At 45.7% G+C, this 21,819-nt stretch overlaps 1 protein-coding gene across 1 annotated transcript in view; it reads left to right on the top strand.

The window, feature by feature from the left end:
- WNT3A (Wnt family member 3A) overlaps positions 1-21,819 on the top strand; it is a gene marked incomplete at its 5' end in the record, with an annotated part of 138,110 nt that overhangs the window by 105,892 nt on the left and 10,399 nt on the right. The window contains one exon of the mRNA XM_080387150.1: positions 1-21,812. This exon is cut by the window's left edge and continues 41,054 nt beyond it. The remainder of the gene's footprint in view (positions 21,813-21,819) is intronic.

Here is a 21,819-nt window from a genome sequence, read left to right on the forward strand (position 1 = left end):
TTGAAGACGGGTAAAATTATTCAGTAGCAAAGCTTCAGGAACAACAGGTCTCCCTTGTAAGACATTTGTTAATTTGTGGCTTTACCCCACATTTTTCTTGCTCCATCCTAGATGTATCTTCCACCTGTGTATTTTTCTGCCCCCACTGTTTCCAATGTCCTTAGGAGCAAAGTGCAGACTGCTTCTCCTCCTTACGTCCAGAAAGCCTTGGAAAAAAGGAGTTCTGAAGGTTAGGTGGACATTAAAAAAACACGTAAACATAAAGCTTTCAGTGAAGCTCTTTTCATGCTCTGCTAGAAACGGATACAGCTTCCTTCAGATGTCATTCGTTGGGTACCAAAACTCTGTATTTTCCCATCATTTCACCTACACCTTCTACAAAAAGGAGAAAACCCTCATCCTGGTCATGTTGCATCTCACGTCTTACATTTCATATCTATTGTTTCTGCTGCCTTTGGGACCATGGACAGTTTCTCTCCATGACCTTCTGCAGCAGTCCTTGCTCCAGCTTTGCTTTCCAAAGTCCACTCAGGCCCTTGGGAGGAGTTTTGCTGGCCACTGGGCTTTGCCACACACCAGAACACCTGTGTTCATTAGAAAACAGCAGTACTGGGGGAAAAAAAAAAAATACTTCTCTCCCAGCCCCCCACCCCACCTTGTCCCAGCCCATCTGCCGAATATAAAAGAGCATTCTAATCTAATTAATCTAACCATTGCCTGTCACGGCTGGAAGGCAATTTTGAAAGGCTATCACCTTGTGTTTTACTTTGTCTTGAAAATTAATCTCCTCAAAGCAAAGGGACTTCCCACTCCCCCAAGCCCCACAACCCTTCATCTTTCTTCTTAACCAGTTGCTGGCGCATGTGCTTCACGAGCTGGATATAAGGATGTGTAAGAGGGAGGTGTCCCCTCCTCCGCTCCTGCCGTACAAAAGCAGACTTGTGAGAGGAGATGCTGCTCAACCAGCACTTCTCCCACCACAGAAGGACTCAGAAGGAGTTGCAGCTCCCCAGCCTCTCTGCAGTGAAGCAATTGCTCTATCTCTTCCATCACCCAGCACTTTCTCTGCCTTTTTCCCTCTCCTTTTTTTTTTTTTTTTTTTTGGGGGGGGGGGGGTGGGTGGCTAAGATTAAAAGATCTCACAGGCTCAGAGAGAAGAAAGAGCCTCCAGTCCATCTCCACCTCAGCAATTATAAACAAGGGAATAGGGTGGGTTGCACACTGTTATTGACTTAAGCACTTTGGAAAGGTCATCTTCAAGGTCTGAACCTTCCCTTTCCCACTCCAAGCTCACCTGGGCCCATTAAGAAGGAATTTCTGGTCCATCCTGTATTTCATTTTGGGCCCACTGGCACTTCTGAGGAGTAATAGACAAGGTGGAGAGGGAGGAGGTGGGATGGGGGGTACAGAGGGGAAAACGAAGACAGGTGGGGGGAAAGAGAAGTCATTGAGAGACTTCAAAGTAGAACAAAGGCCCATCCAGATGTGAATAATTGCTAGGTCAGCAAGTTAATCACAGGCAAGGGCTACACTGTGAGCCATCCCTGGTCACTTCACGGGGGCAAGAAGGGGGGGGGGGGGGGACAGACAAAAAGGGAGAGATATAGAAACACAGCTTTGATACGGCAAAGAAGCAGCCTGAGAAATACATTTTCCAGGTGATTATGTGAATAATGAGCCAACCTCTGTTTTATTAAGGGCATGCAGAGCCTGTAATTGCAGATGGGCTGCAGCTGGCAGGGTAGCGATGGAGGCACCAGCCTCGCATACGCCTCCTGCTCACTCCAGGTACCTGCAGCGCAGTAAATCCTCCACCTCACCACCTGCTGGAGGGCTTCTGGCCATGTCCACCACAACATCAAGGCTTTCAAATCTTAGCGTGGTGGGAGGGAACAATTAAGATTTTGTTCTTGTGTCTTCGAGTGAATGACGACTCCAACATCCTCTAACCAAGGGTTGAGAAGATGCTGGCTCGTCATCTTTGCCTTTTTTTTTTCCCCATCCCATGTTCTTGTGCTGCAGCACCAGCTGTGTTTATCTTGGTAATGTTTTTCTTCTAAAGAAGGCCACACTGTTTCACTAACTAGAGACAAAACAGCTTCCCACGTGGCTTTTCACTTTTCACTGTGTAAATAAACATCCAGCATCTAAATAGCTGGGGGTGATACAATGCTGCTGATGTCTGCATGTTCAGGTAATATAAAGGAAGTTTCTTATTGCAATTGCATGAGCTGCAGTGTTATTACAGAGCAGTAGCTGGTAGCTCTTCTTTCCTAAGTTCATTTTTAAACTGATGATTCTCACAAAAAATTATATTTTTATCATATATTCTTCTTAAAATATCGGACTCCCTTCCAGAATTAAATGACATGCCTTTCCTAGGATCTGTGATTTGCTCCATAGGCATGCGTTTGGTGGGGTATTTTGTTTCAGTAGGGTTGTGACCCTGTTTTTAGTGCCACGCTGCACAGGGTCGGTGCTAGTGAGGACGCAGGGGAGAAGTGGCTCTGCCTCTGGAGCAGGTGACACTCCAGTTTGCAGCAGGATTTCTGTCCAGGACTCAGGCAGGTTTCTGCCTCCTACAGCCTTCTCCTGATGACAGAGCAACCCCTCGGGCTGTGAAATGACATTTCTTCATCCACCCCATCAATCCCCTTCCACCCACCACCTCCAGCGCCTGTGCCAGGATCTACCATTCCTAATTTGGGGATGTTTGGACATAGTCATTCCCCTATCAGCTCCTTCTTGGAAGCTCCCTGCTCCAGCTGGGACCTCACCACTGCCACAAAAACTTACACAGGAAACCAGGATGAGGTTCCCCTTTTAGCAGTCGGATTCCCCACCTGCATCCCAGCCGGAGCAGTTTGTACCAGGGACCTTCCAGACTTGCATCTCACCTGCCCTGAAGACCACAGTGCAGATCTCAGACCTCTGATCCACAAATCCAGGCAAGTCAGGTGTTTGGATTTGTAAAGGACGGGCAGATACTCCATCCCCTGGACTCCCTCTGAAGTGATTCTCCTTTAATGTAATTTGTGAGATACTCACAGGGAATACAAAGGCAGTGGGCAGCTACAAAGGCTGGAGGTCATAGTAGAAGAGAGAGGAGTTCCTTACCTAAAAATTGTTTCCTGAGAAAAGCACATGTATAAGTGGACAGAGTTAATGGTCTATTTTTGGACACCCAAAGAAACTTTAAGAAACTGTAGACAAGCTGGAAAAGATTCAGAGTAGAGAGAGGAAAATTGTAAGGTACTTAGAAAAAAATGAGCCATAAGGAAGTGTAGAAGGGATTTGGTGGTCTGGAAAAGAGGAGGCTGAAAACTGGGAGCAGGGACTCTCACTCAGTGGAGGGTTTAAGAACAAAGGTTAAACAAGAGTCTGTCCAAAACATCTAAGCTTGTGATGAAAAGCAGCTATTGATAACAAGTATTTGTCCCATACAGCCTCTGATGGATCTCAGTCATGTTATTTTTGTGTCCAAGAACTTTGTGGGATCTCCACAGGACAATGAAGAATACGATACCTGTGGAGGTAAACAGCCCCAAATCATCATATTTAAAAAATAAATGTTGGAACCATAGCAGGCCTCAAATTACGAGAGGATAAGACCTCAGGTCTCGGTGCAGGGAAGGTCTGAAACAACACTGCAGATCCCACATGAGTCCAAGCTATAAGGACAGTCAAGAAATGGTGCTTTCAGGCTGTGCAGAGTGAGGAGCAAAGGACACCATGGCCATTGAGTCTCTGTAGGGTTCAGTACCACACTCGCTTTCTCACACCACTTTTGTCATCTTCTTTACAGAGTCTTTTGCTCCCAGCTGCCAGAACCCGGGGAGGTTTCATTTCTTCCCCATCCACTCTACTGCTGGGTTAATTGCAAAGAGCGCTTCATCAGAGGCACCCATGAATTCAATAAAGTCTCTATAGCTGAGCCTGAAGAGATGGTCCTGCGCCAGTCATCGCTTAGAGCTGCTATTTGACTTTGGCACTACCACTGCCTCATAAACACTTTTTTGGCCTCCACCTCATAAACATCTCATAAACAACTATTTGGCTTGGTGTGGGTCTCCAAATTAGTGTTTATAGCCATGCAGAGAGCAAGCTGTTTGCATAAGTAATCCTGAAACAAAACTTGCCTTCTCAGCCAAAAAAAAACACCAAACAAAGGTGGTTGCTGGGCTGCATCTGCTGACTTGCTGCACATGCACAAGGGACATCAGTGCCACCAGACCTCACATGGCATAACCCAAGGGAGAAGATCTGCTCCTACCAACTAGGCTCTTAATTTCTCAAGTTAAGGAATATATTTCATTTTCTAAAACTAGGATGATCTGTGGATTCCAGGTGCTCGGGAATAATGTAATCATACAGAGCTGAACAAGTCTGATATTCAAGCTAGCACAAGCCAGCAGAGTGCAGGCAGCAGGGATGGGGTTCATCTCAGCTCGCCTCAGATGCGAGCAGCTCACACAGGAATCCTCCCAGGGTCAGCAGGGGAAAATAAGCACCATTAGAGAGCAGCTTATCTGATTTATTTTAGATGGTTCTGCTTGGGCAGGCAAATCCTAACCCAGGCATTGTAGAAAGAGGACGAGAAATCCAGCAATGTGGAAGCAGGGATTGCAACACGAAGGGGACAGAGTGAGAAAGTTTGAGATCCATTGCACTATTGCACAGTTGTTCAAGAAGGAGATAAATTTAGACTCTATGATTTCTAGCGTTTTCTTTCAGCAGGTCTCAGCTCCCTGAGTCCTGTGATTATAACAGCTTCATTAGAAGTCTTCAAGCTGCTGCCTTTTCTGGAGGAGAAGAAATTGGTTGAAGTCTCATGCTGGAAGTTCTGAGACCCCAAGGCAAGTGCAATGCCCTCAAAATATGCAGTTCTTTTCAAATTTTCATTATAGTCACCTGCACATTGCCATTTGTGAGCCTGAAAACAATGCCCTGACAACTCATGGAACATCTATGTGTTCCAGGGCCAGGTACGCTCAGGGGTGATTTCATTTCCTTCCTCCCACTCTCCATCACCTTCACCACAAGCTCTTTAAGTAAGGTAGGAGCTGCCCCTCTTCAGCTGCCAAGCTAGCAAACCAGAAAAGGCATGGATCTGAGGATCGTTCAGCCATGATCAGCTGAATTTTTAGCACAGCCCCTGGCACTGATCAGCCCTGTACAGTGACTGCTTCAGTTCAGGAGACTGAGGAGGGCAGTTTGGGTGCAGTCACATCATTTTCAAAAGAAAGTGAGTATTGATGCAAGCCATGTTGTGCCAGTTGACCACACAACCAAAGAACAGCTCTTGACCCATGCACAAATGCGGAGTTTAAGCTCCTGCACTAAAACGAGCACAGTGGAGACTTCATTTCATTAAGGACTGAGATGTTACTATAAAAACAAAGCTTTAAAATGGGAATATAAATATCTGCCCTCTCAGCTTCCAGTCACCTGTAGTTCATCTTAGCCAGTGGTGGTACCTTCGTCCATCATCCGCTTGCTCAGTTGTGCTCCACTATCAACACAAAATTTCTCAGAAATATTTCTCATTTTGGGGTTTCAAAAGGTTTACAAAGGTGAGCACCAGATGGAGAAACCAAGCAAGGGACTGAAAAAAATGTCAGCACTATCTCCCCTATAGCTCTTTCAGGGATATTGCTTAGTGAAACCTGAGTGAAATGGAAACTTTGGCTGGGTGCAAAGATTCCACCAGTGGAGTGAACATCAAATTCAGCACCAGGATCATGTTGAATGAGCTGGAAGCAAGTGTCCCACCATGAGAAAAAAACAACCCTACTATTACCTTCAATGAAAGAGTCACTTGTTCAGCTCCAGTGGTTTGCTTTGAGTATGGAGGTCCTGGCATAGCAGTCTTCTGTGGCTCCTATTCTTCTTCAGGCAGGGTTATTTCGATTGCCCAGATGGCACAGAAATCCGCTCCACTCTTGCATTTTACAAACCAGTGCAGGCAGGACACAGAAGACTCAGTTCCATTTGCATAAAAGGCTGGGAATCACCACCAGCAGGAGAAACTATGGCTAAAGAGAGGGAGAGGTCACATGCAGAGACCAGTCAAGGTAAGGAGGTATCACAACCCAACCCGAGTGTTTATTTATTCTTGTTCTATGGGAGAGTCAAGGAAAAGATCAGGAAGGCAATGAAATGAGATGATATTGTATATGACTCTGTGCGTTTGTGTGTGACGTAGGACAGGGTAGAAATGCTGCTCTTTTCCTATTAGCTTCTACTACAGTGGTCACTGTTTCATTAAGCTGATCAGCCAAATGAACACCTTTGCACTTTTTTTTTTTTTTTTTTCAAACCCAACAAACCAGCTAGCAGTATGGGCTGCAGTGTGGGCAGCCAGAAAAATCAGTTATGCACAAAATTATGAAAACCTACCACATATATCATAATTCCTGACCTAAATAATCCAGAGACACTATAGGGTTACATTTTTGTGCTCTCCTTGGAGCTCTAAACATAGATAGAGGCACATATAATCCTGCTGGAAGGAATTTTGAGAAATCTACTCCATCTCTCCGCCCTAAGCAAGATCGACTCTACCTTAAATATAACATCCCTTCGAGGAGGTTCCTAATTGCCTTGTTCTTATCACAGTCCTCGAGCTGCTGCAATACAGCATGAAAAGGAGTTTTCATGCTTCTCACTGTCAGAGAGGAAATATGATTCACTGTGATGAATTATAGATTTGTGTAAGTAATTGCCCTTCTCAGACATTTGGTTGCTGTGACATCACTTTGTCTACTAATCATATCCTTTGTCGGAGGAGGTAGTGCTGCAGGCCCAATCTCTGAGAACCTCCAACTAATCTTGTAAATGGGATGAAGAAAAATATAGAAGGATGTGAGATTTTTCTTTGCAAATGGGGTGAAATGAAGATTTTATAAATATAGCTGTTCAGCTTTCCTGCAGCAGTTTTGAAGTCTGACAGTTCACAGCCCATAAAAACGGTCCTATATAAATGCTAGTAATTCTTGTCTTCAGTTTTTCCATTGCAGGACAAAGTTAATTTTAATTGCCCCTTCGCTCTCAGGTTAGGCAGAACTCCATAAGAAACCTAAGTGGAGGCAACACTTCCATGGGGCACTGCCCAGCCAAATTGAACGTATTTCTTGTACAGCTCTTGAGGAGTGGCAGAGGAAGATTGCATCCTTGGTGGGCCACAAGATGGGAGGAGCATCAGTTCCTGCAGAAAGCTGCCAAACCCACCCAGACCAGACTGACCCAACGTAAAGTCCAGGTACAGAAGGGACAGAAACTTACTGCTCTTGTGCTATCAAAGATCAGCTTGCATGGGGGAATAAAAGAAAAATTAATAAGGCCAAGTTTGGTGTGTTAGCAAGTCAGATAAAAAATTCACCTTTGGCTTACAGATTGTTCAAAACAGAGAAAACAGAGCCAATACCATGTTGCCTATCAGAATGCCCAGGGTTTGCCTCCATCAGATTTTCAGTGACCCTTCTTAGTGATATTTGCCAGCTACCATTTACTGCTTACGAACAACAACAAAAATCTGGAAGCCTTTCAAGCAAATTTTCATTTTCATTGCTTCAGTCCCTCCTTCCTAAGTTTGAATATGTATCATGATAAATAATTTTTCTCATTGACTATGAAATTTAAGTGTTGGTCTCATGATGCCAGGATCAGTTTTGATCAAGTCATCTTCTAAAAATTCCTGTCTTCAGCCATAGACTCATAGAACAACTGAGGTTAGAAGAGACAGAGTTGGCCATTTGACATGTCCTGCTAATTTAAGATGTGGAGACATTCACTCAGATGAGAAATACATTAGAAATCTTACCCTGGCACTAGCATGGGTGGGAAAGAAGATCAAGATAAGGACATTTGTCCCTTCAGACCAAGGCTGAAGCAGTCAGTGTCTTGAGTCTATGATCACACAGCAGCAATATTTAGTTGGTGCTGTACTTCGCATTTCTGCAGCCTCTTTCCATCAAGGTTCTCCAAGCACCATGTTAACCCTGAGCAGAAACTTTTGTCAGCATCTGGGGTGAAAGCAGGGATCATCATTCCCACAATACAGAAGAAAAGACAACGCCAAGGTGGCACAGAATGTCTTTGAACAGAACTCATACCTCTAGTGAGCAGTTTCAGTTTTGATTAGCAAGACCACTAGTCTTCTCGTACCTTCTCATGTCACCATCTAGCTGAACTTCATGGAAAGGTACACTTACCCCTGAGGGAAAAATACCCTATATCCTATAGTCCTGCTCTTAGGATTGGGAACTGGGTTTAGGATTCACCACCTCTACTGAAATGCTTAGTCTTATCTGGTCATCCAGGGCTCAGCTCACTTGAGATGCCTTGGGATCCCTCCTGGCATCCCACCAGTGCAGGGTCTCCGATACATGCACCATGGCTGCCAATGTTTTTCGTTGTTGTAGATAGTTCAAGGCACCTCAAAGGGCGCTGAAGTCTCATTTCAGACAAATTAACATGGCCCCAGACTTTGTGGTCCATGGGAAAAGGGTCCCACCTATGGAGGATGCAGTGAATCACCCTCTGAAGGTACTGACCTGTCTCCATTGACTACGGAGACAGCCTGAATGAGCAGCTTAGAGGAAAAACCTAATTTTCAAGGGGCTAAAGTTAGGGGAACTCACTTCCCCCTTTTAAAGATATCCACCTTCAGGAGCGGCAGCTGACTAGATTAGGACTCTAACCACAAGCGTCTTATTCTTGCTTCTGTTGTAAACTTGCTCAGGGGTATTTGCACGCCCCTGCACGCTCCCCTTGCCTGGGGCAGGAACACTTCCTTTGTTGTCTTCTGTGTCTGTTTAGACTGCGAGGTCTTCGGGGCAGGGACTCTCCTTCCGTGCTTGTCTGTAGAGCACCTAACACCGCAGGACTCGGATCATGGTTGAGCCTCTAACTCAAAGAGTAAATAACAATAATATGCATTAGCTGTTAAGTAGGGGAATTAGGGGTTAGCTTATATGTAAGCACCGTACATAGTGTAATGATATCCTCGTGCTTAAAGCAACTGGATCCTTCCATTATTAAAGCAGCAGGCGAACTGATGTTTGATCTACAGGGCTAATTCTAGTTTTTGGAGACATCAAACAGCTGCTTTTCTTTATTCTTGGCAAATGCGCATGTTATAAGCAAATCTGAAATTACCAGGTTCACAAGTTGAGTTTCATGCAGAGAAATGTTTACTTTGATGCCAGAGAACCTGGCTCATTTCCATTTACAGTAAATGAGGAAGAAAATTGATTTGCAGCAGCAGGAGGGGTGTCAAACCTTTATTGCTGCTCAGGACATGTATGCACTGCTAACCAGGAAGATAATTAACCTAAATTAACCTTCTGCCTTAAGATGAGTCATAGTTTGGGGAGGGGGGAAGGTGGGAAGTGAGGTTGGAGAGGGTGTAGGGAGGAGTATAGTGCTGTAGAGCTGTATGGACATGTCCTGTGCATTTCCAAGCAAAAACGATGGGCCCATGTAGCAACTGATTAGGTTTAAATGGAAATTCTGTATGGGCATTTTGACCTTGTGAAGGAAGAAAAAAAAAAAAAAAAAGTGCTTTCAATTAGGGATGGACTGTGAATTGTGTAAGTTGTGTCTGTAAAGTGGGGAAGAAAGCTGGATTTCCAGGTGCTGCTGACAGCTGTTGGGTTAGCCCAGCCAGAAGCAGCAAGCTGCAGTTAGTGTATTCGACCAGCCATTAACGCTGTCCCCTCTTCAACACGGACAAAAAGCTGTGCTTGCCACTGGAGAAGGGCTTTGGTGCTTTGGTCAACCAGCTGTGTTCATCATATTTTAAATACAAAGGTTATCCATCTCCTAGAGCAATGGTGGCTCTGGGCGTAGCATCTCACAGGTGTTGCGGGCATCCCACAACACAGGCTGGCAGTTAGACCAGCCAAACAGGATTTGTGATGGCTGGTCATAGGGGTGGTCCTACACCCAGGAAAACAAGAGGAAGATCATGTCATTGCTCTGTGCCTCTGTTTTCCCCATTTGTATAATGAGGATTATTTACTAGCTGTATCTGCAGATCAATCTAAGAGCCGTTGTTGAAGGGCTACAGGGTGGGGAGGGGGGAAGGAGGAGAGCTGCCAGTGGTGGGACTCTCTGCTCCGGACCATGTCGATGAGGTGGTTCCCAGGCTGATGTCAAGGTATGAATTGTGCTGCTGTTACCCACCTGCCCAAAAGCTCTTCCATGATCATCCCAAGCTCCTCCAGGGCGAGCAGCAGGTGAAGCTGAAACCTCCGTTATCTGGAGTCCAGGCCCTGGATATCATTTGGGTCACGCCAGAGAAAAGTGAAATGTTACTATTTTTTACTATTTTGCACTACCTTCACCATTAGGTGCTACTTGGACAAATCCAAGGCTGATTTTTAATATTTTTTTTTTCATTGCTTTTTTTGTTTGGGGAGTCTAAGGGCTTCAGATGCCCAAATGCCTTTGACCCAGCTGCTGTAGAAAATCCAAGTCCTGGGCTATCAGCAGAAAACTCCAGTGTGGCAAGCAGAGTCCCTCGGCTGGAGGGAGGCTGCCCCTGGCTCTGTAAAGATGGGTTCCCTGCTGACATCCCATGGGAACAGCCCTGGGTCTGTGCCCACAGCTTAGCGCTCCCCAACACACATCCTCAGAGACACCCCACATTCACCAGAGCCCATCCCCATGCCCCACTTCCCAGCTGCAAGTGCAACCTTCATTTCAATGAGGCTGTGAGGAGCTCATACCCAGTTAATCCTCATTCCCACCAGCCATTTCACATACCAAGATTCCTCCCCTTTATAGATAACATCCAGGGTACTGGGGAGAAAACATCCATTTCAGGGAAACCAATCCCAGGCCAAAGGCACATGGGCTGAGAGAGGGACAGGCAAAGCTGATCGAAGAGCCTTGCCACTCAGCCTGGACCTCACAGGAGGTCTCAGCTTCCAGCTGAAGGACAGGTAACCTGTGTGAACCCTGTGTACCACCCATCCTCCCCTTTGAGCAGTGGAGATAACCCATCCTTCTTCACTAAAAGCAGGTGTGAAGATGCAGACACTGTTGTGGTGAGGAGTGGGTTGATACCTCGGTATGGTGAGCAATCAAGCAACCGCTTCTTTTGTGGCTCTGTTCCACCCTCTGTGAAGGGGGAGAAGTGCTCAGTGAGACAACACAGTTTTGATTCATCTAAGATGGTTTTGTGGGAGAACTCATGCTGATTTAAACAAAAGGCTTTTGGGAAAACAGGGGAACATCTCAAAAAGTCAAAACTTGATTCTTTTTTCACTTCTAATTTCTTGCCTTTAAATAATCCCACAAATATTAAGTAATTAAAATCACCCATGGAGAGCTTAGAAACAATACTAAACTTAGAAACAATACCAAAAAAAAAAAAAAAGATCACTTTGGAGTCAAATACAGAATTCCGTTCATCTCAAAGCAAAATGGTTTTGACATTTTTTTGGTTCTCTGAACACTTTGGAAGCCAGTGAACCAAAAACAGCAGTTGTGTGCACCACCTTCCACCTGCCCAGCAAAAACTCCAATAGCTGAGAAACCTGGTGTCAGAGCAAACACATCCTGCACCTCTGGCTTTATCTACCTGGCCAAATGCATCCAAAGATGTTGGCTGTTAGGAGGACATTATCTGTGATTTTAAAGCACGCAATCCACCCCCTCCTTCCCCCCATTAACTATTTAAGCTCACTGGCCACTTTCAGCTAAATCCACCAAGAGGTTAGCAGCCCTACAGATTAAGTCCCCTCCACATCCCGGTAGACCTGTACAGGATCTGCAAGCAACATGCTGCATGCACTTTCCAAGCTCCCAACAGGGTCTCCCTCCTCTAAAACAAACAGGATTTCTTTTGAAGTCTGGCTGTCTGTTCCCGGGCCAATAAAGTTCTTCAATTTCCCAGCAAGAAGGTAAAGGTGGTGAAAGGTGTTAGCAAGCACATCCTTGTGAACTGCAATTAGCAGCTGGGTGAAGGGGGAAAGTGTTGGCAGAACAAGGGGAGGCGATGGCTGTCTCACCTCACTTGGGATGGGCCAGATGGGCCAGGCATGAGCCCCAACACCAGGGCTGGAGACAGTCTGGCAAGTCAGCCCCAGGCCACCTGAGCCCTAAGGGAGGCAGAGGGGTTTCCTTACACCATATCTCATCCTACTGGTGACACTGGAAGAGGGTTGGATGACCGAAAGAGAATAGGACCTACTTGCAGACAGTTCAGCAAAGGATGTAGATACCTGGTCTGCTGTAGAAAATAGAGCCATGATAATCTTCTGTAGTCTCATGGGCTGTGTTTTGCATAAGAATGGCCACAGAACCAGCCCTAAGTCCATCTCACCCACCCTCCAGCCATTAACCAGGAAAAGACATCCATCACAGGCAGTAAGACCTGTAGTTTCTAGGGCTTTCTTGACTGCTCCATTGTCCCCAAAGGATGTGGCTGTGGAGGGAAGCAGCTTTGCTTCAGAAATGGTGGGATGAGTTACATATAGAGGGAAGCAGTGTGGCCACTGTGAGAAAAAGGACGCGCCAATGTTGCTCTGTTAAAGGTATTCCAGGCAATTTCCCCAGGTAGTCACGCTTCTCTGCAAAGAAGAGGGAAGGAGGAGGGGGAAGAGTCATGAAACTCCTTAACATAGTTTTTGGTGTCTAATCCTCCAGAAATGATTCACACCGAGTTCTCACAGGAGCTGGTGGCAGTTTTGGTATAGACTTGGTGACAGACCCTAAGCAACACACCCTTCTGGGACTTGCCCAGTTGCCTCCACCTGATCCCACCTTTCAATGAAGTCAGTGTCAAGCAAACAGGACAACCAAGGACATCCACAGAGTCAAACTCTAATCACACCTTTAAACCTGCTGCAGAAGCAACCAGACAGTGCACTCTACAACAAACAGCATCACATTTATATAGTAGCTCTGATATCAGGCTGTCGGCTAGGGAGCATATGTCTTTTTTCAGGACTCATGTGGACCAAACATGCAAGAAATTGGGGGTTTGCACATCTGTTTTTATCAACAGACAGTTCACTTGTACGAACACATCCAGTCTAAGGGCAAGGCGAACCCTATTCAATATTAAGCCACTAAAAGACAGGGGAATAGTTTGAGGACTGGCTAGCAGCCAATGAGGTTTGCAAAACAGTGGAATCTAATAAAAATAATAGAAATATTTAAAGGCAGTTGCTTCATTTTATAAAGAAGCACCTGCAATGATTACCCAAAACATTTGCAGGTGGAAAAAGGGCTGAGCACGTCACTGGTGTTAATATCATTTTTGCTCAGAGGGCAAATTAGGCATTGTAATTGTGAAGAATCATTGGAGCTATTTCAGTAATGGGATGACTCTGATAATGAAGGATGATTCCTTTAGATCCCCTTTAGTGTGTTAGCCTGCAAAGCCAAGGCTTGGGTGTATTAAAAACCTAACATCAAGGTGAAAGGTGTTCTCTGCAGCCAGGAACCATATACCAAGGATCATTTACCTGCTTCAGCCTGTTAATGTCTTGAGAAAATAGTGGCTAATTCACCTAAAACCCCTACAGCCAATCCCTCAGCTGATACAACTCAGCCCATTTCCACTGACTTAAGTAGGAAGCTGCCATTCCATGCCAGCTGAGCATCTGGCCTGTTGGATTTTAGTTTGGGTGCTGATTCATCACCTCCTAATGTCTGGCTGGATCCCAGAGCGCTAAGGTGTAGCTTCAAAGCACAGCAAACAAAGAATAGAAACGCACAAGGAAAGAGAGATGTTAAGTCCACATCTTCATCTGAGGGCAGCCTCCAAACAGAGCTACAGGAGCAGACTGGCCTCCAGCCTATTACAAAAAGTATTGGGAGCAGAAACAAATGTTCTCTTTAAAATTAGGTGCATTTAAGCACACCCCCCCAGTCCTTGCTCTCCTGGTTCCCAGCAGGATGTAGCCATCCTTCTGGACCTGACTCAAAGCCCACTCAGTGGAAAGTGGAGTGGAAAGACTCTATTTTCCATAAAATTTACACCAAGCACTACTAAAAATTATTTAAAGAGATGGCAAGGAGGAGTGATCCTCTGATTGTGTTTCACATGGTCATCGCGCAGTTTCTTGGCATTGAAGAACAGATGCATTGAAGAGCCTGGGACACAGAAGATTGTAAACTCATTTGGGGCATCACGGACCCAAATAGCTTAGAAAGCTAAATATGGAAGAGATCAGTGTTCAACGTCTTGCTAGATGTGCAAGCAAATGAAGAGTATCCTGGAGAAACACAAGGCTCATCAGGGATGCTCACTCCTGAGCCCCACTGGCAGTGGCTGTATTGTCTCTTAACTACGCCAAAAAGTGACCTTGAAGGCGCAGTGTGGCTTGAGCTGTGACATCCGCACCGTCCCTGCGACAGGGCTCACGTTGGATCCAAGCTCCCCCTTTCACCTGATGTTCAGGAAGCCAGATGGGTCACCGCAGGTTCAAAGCCAGCAGTTAGCAGGTGGACCAGATGGGACACCAGGAAATCTGAAATGAGGGCAAGCTGTCTCAACGCTGTGATGCACTGTGGAGAAGTTGGAGCTGTCTGTTCATGACAGCAGGAGAAATGCCACTATCAGGCATGAAGCTGAGACTCCCCATTAGAGTCCAATGAGACCTTTCAGCACACAACTGTCATTTCCCAAAGGAAGTCAGACCTATTTTTTCAACCTGTTCTACACATGGTCTCTTGGATAATTTCCATCCATGGAGAAAGATGAGGGGAGGGGAGTACTCCTTCAGTTGAGAACTTCAGCCTTAAGAGAGGATCCACAAATCCTCTGAGGACAGACTTTTTGCAAGGGTCTATAACAACAGGACAAGGGGAAATGTTTTTAAACTGAAAGAGGGCAGATGTAGGTTATATATCAGGAAGAAATTCCTTACTGTGAGGGCGGTGAGGCACTGGAACAGGCTGCCCAGAGCAGCTGCAGATGATGCCCCAGCCCTGGCAGTGCCCAAGGCCAGGCTGGATGGGTCTTGGAGTCACCTGGGCTGGGGGAAGGGGGCCCTGCCTGTGGCAGGGGGCTAGAACGAGATGGTCTTCCAACCCAAACCATTTGATGATTCTATGAAATTTAGAAAAGACTTTTGATATAGAAGGTGGAGAAGGTGTCATATAGGTATCATCTGGTGATGATGTGTGAACACATGAGATAAAGCCATCTGGTTCTGAGGTAGTCCTCATGGACTCCTTTTACAGACCATGGAAATCTGGTTAGTACCATCAGTGGAGCACAATTTTTCTCATCCCAAGGCAGACAGCTGAACCTCATCTTTAGTTCCCCTGGCTCTGGGACCTTCGGAGGGGTAAATTGTCCTGCAGAGAACACAACAAACCTGAATTAAAGAGCAGTCTGATAACGTTGGTCCCAAAACTTAAAGACTTCTTTACAACTCTGGCAGAGGCTGATAGCCCTCCTCTGCTGAAGGAGCAGATTCCAGGACCACAGCCATCTGAGGGCTGCAACTTTCTTTGCAAAGAAGATAACTCATAAGTCCTTTAGGGCTTTGCACCGTTGCTCATCAGTACAGCGAGTCAATAAGGCCTTCAGAGATGGCTTAGCTACAGTTCAGGGGACTAACATCTGCTGACTTTAACTGCCAAATAGTGAGTTTTTCTAAAGTAGTAGTTACACGTCTCATGCCTGTTGGTTGCCATCTGAGTGAAAAAGTTGGATGCACCTTTTCCTTTGAGGAGCTGAGCCTTGGTGCTGATAGATGGGCACAGACGGCTAACTAAGCCAAATATCCAGCCAGCTTTTGTGTATAGGCATCAAACTTTCTGAGAGGTCTGTAGATGCCTTCCAAAATGTGGTATTGCTGTATAGTACAAGGCTCTCTAACAGCAGATGTGTCCTTAATCTAACAAACAGAACCGAGCATTGAATGCTTTAGGAGCTAATAGATAAAGCTCCTATACTGGATTGCTTTCATGTGACTAAATGTGGTGGACGTCTGTCCGAGCTAACCTCATTCAACTGCCTTTACGGTCAGCGTGGATTTCGCCAGCAGAGTCGTTGGAGCTATGGATGCATTCACTCCATCCTAAAGCAGATATCTAGAATAAAACAGATGACTCAGCTGGGGCTAGAAATACAGCATACCCTGTCAATCTGGAGTAGAATTTATTTACTAGCTAATGAGATAAATTCATTAAATCAAGGCCATCCTTTTTTTCTCCAAAATGTATTTTGGCTTGGGATTTAAATCTTGCCTCTGGAATCACTGGGTGGAGCCCTTTGTCTTGTGTGATGCCAGGGATCAGACCAGATGATAATTTGTGTTCTTACGTCCCAGTTTTAGAAGTCTAGGAATTTATTGTTTTATTCTTGAATCTTATGGCTCAGAGTCTGCAATTGCCCAACAAGTGCAACCATGTGACTAGTTTGCAAAGATCAGTTGAAGGCTATTCCCCTGTAAGGTTTGTTCTGCATGTCTGTTCTCTTAGGTTCTGGGCATGACAGGAGACAGATGGGCCCTGCTACCTGCAGGAACTTTTGCATCTGAACATTTTCCCTCATGACAGGACAGAGCACTAGAGCAGCCTGTCCTCAGGAGACACTTGCTTAATTGCACAGAGTCAGCAGGTTGAGGCCTTTGGAGGAGTTTTGGATAACATCCCGTGCCTCGCTGCCTCTCACCTTGCACAGCCATGCCAAGTGCCCTCCAAAGCCTACTGAAGCCTGCTGCTGCTGCTGTATCACCAAGGGGTGTTGGACCAGGTTCACAAACCTGAGCACCATTAAGAGAAAATACTACCAATATCAGCATTCTCCACTCACTTACACCTACTTTGCATTTTAAATACCAGTAAATGACTGCCCAAGGGAACAGAGAATCAGACCCATCAATGTGAGTATATTTCAGCAACCCAGATCCCAGGAATTTTGGGAGTTCACCAACATTAGGGATTATTAATGCATATTGAAAAATAGCTGGAAATCTACCCAGCATTGTTAAAGAATCACTTAATTATTATTAATTGAGTCACAGAGGGCAGGCAGGCAAGTTTATGAAACTGATACACTGAATAACCATAGACTTTAGACGACGAGATCACTGGATGCCAAGGTTTGTAATTAAACTGTGGCCCAGGAATGGGTGCTGAGGCTGCTGCATTCAGCAAGTGCCCTCTGCTGGACTCGGGTCCCAGCTGGGATCATGCCTCCTGCATCCAGCCTGCAAACTTCTCTGCAAGGCTGGGTGCACCACGGCATCCTTCCAGCGTGACTTCCAGCTGACTGCTCTTTACAGCAATCACCTCCCATTAGATTTTTCAGTAAGAGCAATTATTCAGGAAAAAAAACCCAACCACCAAACTATTAAGTTACACCCCATGTCGCCACAGCTTGGTTAGACTTGAAAAGAGGGTGCAGCTCTGAAAAGTTCATTGCCCTTTCTGATCCCATTCCCACCCGCTCGCCTTGGTGACTGGGAAATGTCCATCTCTGCTGGTTAGCTCACAATGACTAAAGCAGGTGGGGCATGCATGGTGAGGAGATATGAAGTGAGAGAAATGAGCGCAATTAAATAACCGCTTTCAACACCCAGGTCCCAGGGCCTTATTTAGCTAATTAAGCCATGCATTCCCCTGAGGTGTTCCTAGCACTCTCAAGAGCAGTGTCAAGGTCAAATTTGCTGCTGACCGTTCATAATGGTCCATGCTGACCATTCTTAATTCATTCTGCCAAGTTACGAGAGCACTGGGGTTCCCTAGCTGGGGAGTGCTGCGACTAGGGTGCCAGGGTGCTCTCTCATAGTGTCTGTGAGGACACACTGCTGACCAAGCCCAAAGCTACCTGAACACCTCCTCTTCCCCAGTTTTGTCCCATCAACAAGCATATGCTATATAAAAGTCCTAGAACCCTAACAGGTCATCAGGGGACACAAGTATTCTGCTGGCCACCACCAAGTGACCCTGGGTAAGATGCTTTCTGTGCTTTTTGCTCCATTCATGTTTTCCATCTCCCTCACCCATTTTGGCTGCCAGGTACTCAAGGCAGGAACCGTCTCTCATTAGGTCGACATGTAGAACCTAGCACAGCAAGGCCTCTAGGCATGCTTATAATGCAAACAGAAAGATTAGATCCAGTCTGGCCTCTCTTTCAATGCTGTAGGCAGCAGAAGAGTGTAGTGTTTGCCTCTTATCTGGAGTCTTGGGGGATTGGCCCAACATATTGACATAAACTGCTGCCAATGTCAGTTACACTAAGAAAAACGGGTTATAAAATGTGTTGGCTCAGGAGCAAGATCAGAGTCCTGGTAAGGCATCCCTCTGCGGAGCCAGTAACCTCCCACGGAGAGGAAGGGACCGTCCAAGCCAGTCACAGCTTTAGACCCCCAAAAGAACAGGGTGCCTAGGTAGGAGTCTGTAACTCAGCGAGGCTTCAAGCCAAAGACTGTGGGAGGGCTGGGGAGAGGTCCTCAGTGGGCTCAGGGTGCTGCAGGCACCTGCAGAGCTGTTCAGAGACATAGGTAAAGCAATTCTTGAAAATCTTGCTGGGAATCAAAAAGTTAGAGAGGCAAAAGACATATGTCACAGTAATCTCAAATGAAAAACTGCATTTTCATATTAAGCAATGTCATAAGAAAATGAGAGTGCAAAAAATGCTTTACTGAGTCAGACATGCAGTTTGTGTAGCTCAGTAACCTGGCAGTGACCACAGCAATAGGAGACGCTCTCCATGGAGGCCACTTTCTGTGGTCATTGCCCTCATGTTGCCCCAGCATCCAAAACCATCACACAGGAATGCTGGAGGGTACACCTCTGCCTGCTCCTATACCTATCTATGGGTGGACCTGTTGTCCACAAATTTGTCTAGCCCTTTTTTGAACCTAATGATACTATCTGCCTCAACAACCTTCCCTAGCAACAGATTCCAGGAGTTCATCAATGGCTTTTGTGTGTTTATGAATTAAAATTCCAGAGAGTCATCTCCAGACTCAGACACCCACGTGCAGACTGTCTCCATGGACGCTGGGTGTCAGGGCTCCCACTGCAGTCCATTCTGTGGTGCCTCATGCCAAGTGAGATGCCCTCAGGCTATGGCTGCAAAGGGCCCTGGAGTTCCCAAAGCTCTTGTGCCACATTTGTCCACCCTGCTCAGGGATCTGCAATCCCACATGGCACCATGCATCCACCATGTGAGCAGCTCAGCTGAGCCTTTCAGCAGCAGATCCCAGAGATCCCTGTGCATCTCACCCACAGACTTTGTTGGCTGTATTGCTGTGGGCTCCAGTGACCAGATCTTTATTGATTATTGGGATATCTCAGGCACCAGCTTACATGGTGTAGACTTCTAAATGCAGGTACCTGAGTCTGGAACTGAAGCCTACCAGGAAACGTATTTTAATTAGAAGACGGAACTTTGAAATTTAGCCAAAATTGAAAATTTTGTTTCTCAGATACTGTTTTCTATTTGTAAGTGAGGAGATTAACCAAAGACATCAGGCTTACAGCACAAAGGGACTTCAGACCTGCACTCCAACCTCCTGCTCAAAGCAGGGCCAGCTGTGAGGTCAAACCAGACTGCTTTAACTACAAAATCACAAAACCTTTCACTACAGAATTACAGAACGAGGTCCAGTGCTAAGAAGCCTGGTTTGATTGCCCAGGTCTCTGGCAAGTATTTCCTCCAGATGTGAGAGGCAGCTCTGAGTGTGTGCGTAATGGCAGCGTAACTGCCTGTCACCACAGTGATGATGTCTGCTGGTGAGGCATGAAAGGGAAGAAAACAGGAAACCTTCACAACCGCACAAGAAGGAAGTGCAGACCAGAAGCTGGCGTGAACTGATGACCACCAGGATTCTACAAAGAACAAGACAACCATGTCCTCAAGCACCTTCCTGCTCTGTAGGGGAGGCTGGATCCATGCACGTGGAAGCTGCGACCTGAGCGATGTAGGCTGGACCGCACACCAGAGAAATCCCTTTAACAAGGATGGTAAGTTTGTACATCATGTGTAGCATCCCAAGGAGAGGAATTCCTTACGGGCCTCATCTTACAGCAAAGGAGGAACAGATTCAAATGGTCAAATAGCAGTAGCTTCAATAGGAGAGCCTTTGCATGAGTCAATATGTGAACTATTCAAGAGTCTTTCTACTTACCGATTTAAAATCTACAATCCTTATCAACAAGCAGAGAGACCATACTAGCTTTTCTTTAAGCCAGATTAAGAAGGAAAGTAAAAGTAGGTATTTAAGATAAGGAATAAAACAGTGAATTGTTGTATTAAAATAAAAGCAGTGTAATGTGTGGAGAAAGAAAGACATTTTTGTCCTAACTAGAGCTCAGGAGTGGAGAAAATCAATAAGGCAAGTAAAGGACTTGAAGAAATATTTATAGTCAGCAGAGTCAAGGTTGAAGAGAAGGTGCTTTTCTTGTACGAGCAACAAAAGAAACCCTGACGAGAGCATTAATTCGTTACTCTAGGGGAATGGTGGAACCACGGATAATAACCAAGAAAAGCACTGTGTGTCCAATAAATACTTCAGTTCTGCATGTTGAGAAAAAGCTGCACAAGCTACTTCTACCACACACTGCTGATGATCACACTTACCATAAGTGTGGCTCTAACCATAAGCAAGGGAGATGGTAATCAGCATCTCCCACAGCTAGCCATTAATAAATCTGCAGATTTAGATCATTTACATCCAGGAGTTTTTAAAGAGTTGGCCAAGAAGGGATTGGAGCCTATTCAAAAGTCTTTGAACCCCAGGGAAGTTCGAGAGGACCAGAAGAAAATGAACATTCTGCCGGTGTTTTAAAAGAGGAGACAGGACAACACGGGTTCTAGATTGCCAGCCTGCCATTAATCCCAGAAAAAAAATAATGGAATAGCTCCTATGAGATTTGTTTATTATGGAATCAAAGGAAGGTAATATAATTGCTGCCAATCAACTTGGGTTTATGAAAAATAGATCTTGTCAAATTAATTTGATGTATTTTCTGATAAGAGCACAAGCGTGGTTAATAAGGAGAAGAGTGCTGATGTAATTTTACTTAGATTTTCCTCAAGGCAACTGCCTGGGTACTGTATGATACTTTGATTAAGAAACTGGTGTACCAAACATGGCACACATTAAAGGGATTAAAAACTGGCTAACGTAGGTCTCAAAGCGTAACTCTAAACACGGGATCATTGCCAGATGGGTGTGTTCCTGGTCAGGTTCCACAGGGAATGGTTCCTCAGCACAGATTTTCACATTTTCTCTATGTCCTGGGGAAAAAAAAAATAATTAGAAAATTCTGGTGACAACACAAGGGCTACCAGATCAGCATCTAAGAAAGGGGCTGAGATCAATGGTATGGAGCAAAGGTCTTGTTTGATAAGATGGGGGCAGGCAGATTGAAAGCAGATGAGGGCCAAATGTAAAGGCAGATGTGCAGAAGCAAAAATGTGGCCATATACCCCCTGCTGGAAGAGACCTGGGCATCATAGCAGACAACCTGATCTGCTTGCAACTGGGATCCACTGCTGAAAAGTCTAGTGCTCTTGGATGCCAGAAAGGAGGAAATGTTGCATTTATGGGATGTCCTCATTACCCCATGTTGCAGGTAGCAGCAACCCCTGGGTTGCTCCTGCAGGCAGTGGAGGGAGGGAGATGCTTTTGCTGGGCAGGATCCAAAGCAGGCAACAGAGCTGGTGAGGGAGATGCTGAATGGCCCATCACTCCCCCAAGGGAGCAAAGGGACATGAACCTGCTAAGCCCTCCTGCCGCCCGAGCCAGGCTGCACATGGTAGGGGTGAAACCCCCCACCCCACACTCTTCCTCCCAGACTGCAAACGGGGCACTGCTGCTGAAACAGTAGGGA

The sequence above is a fragment of the Falco punctatus genome (genome assembly GCF_963210335.1).
Source record: "Falco punctatus genome assembly, chromosome: 4".
In the NCBI taxonomy this organism is placed as follows: domain Eukaryota; kingdom Metazoa; phylum Chordata; class Aves; order Falconiformes; family Falconidae; genus Falco; species Falco punctatus.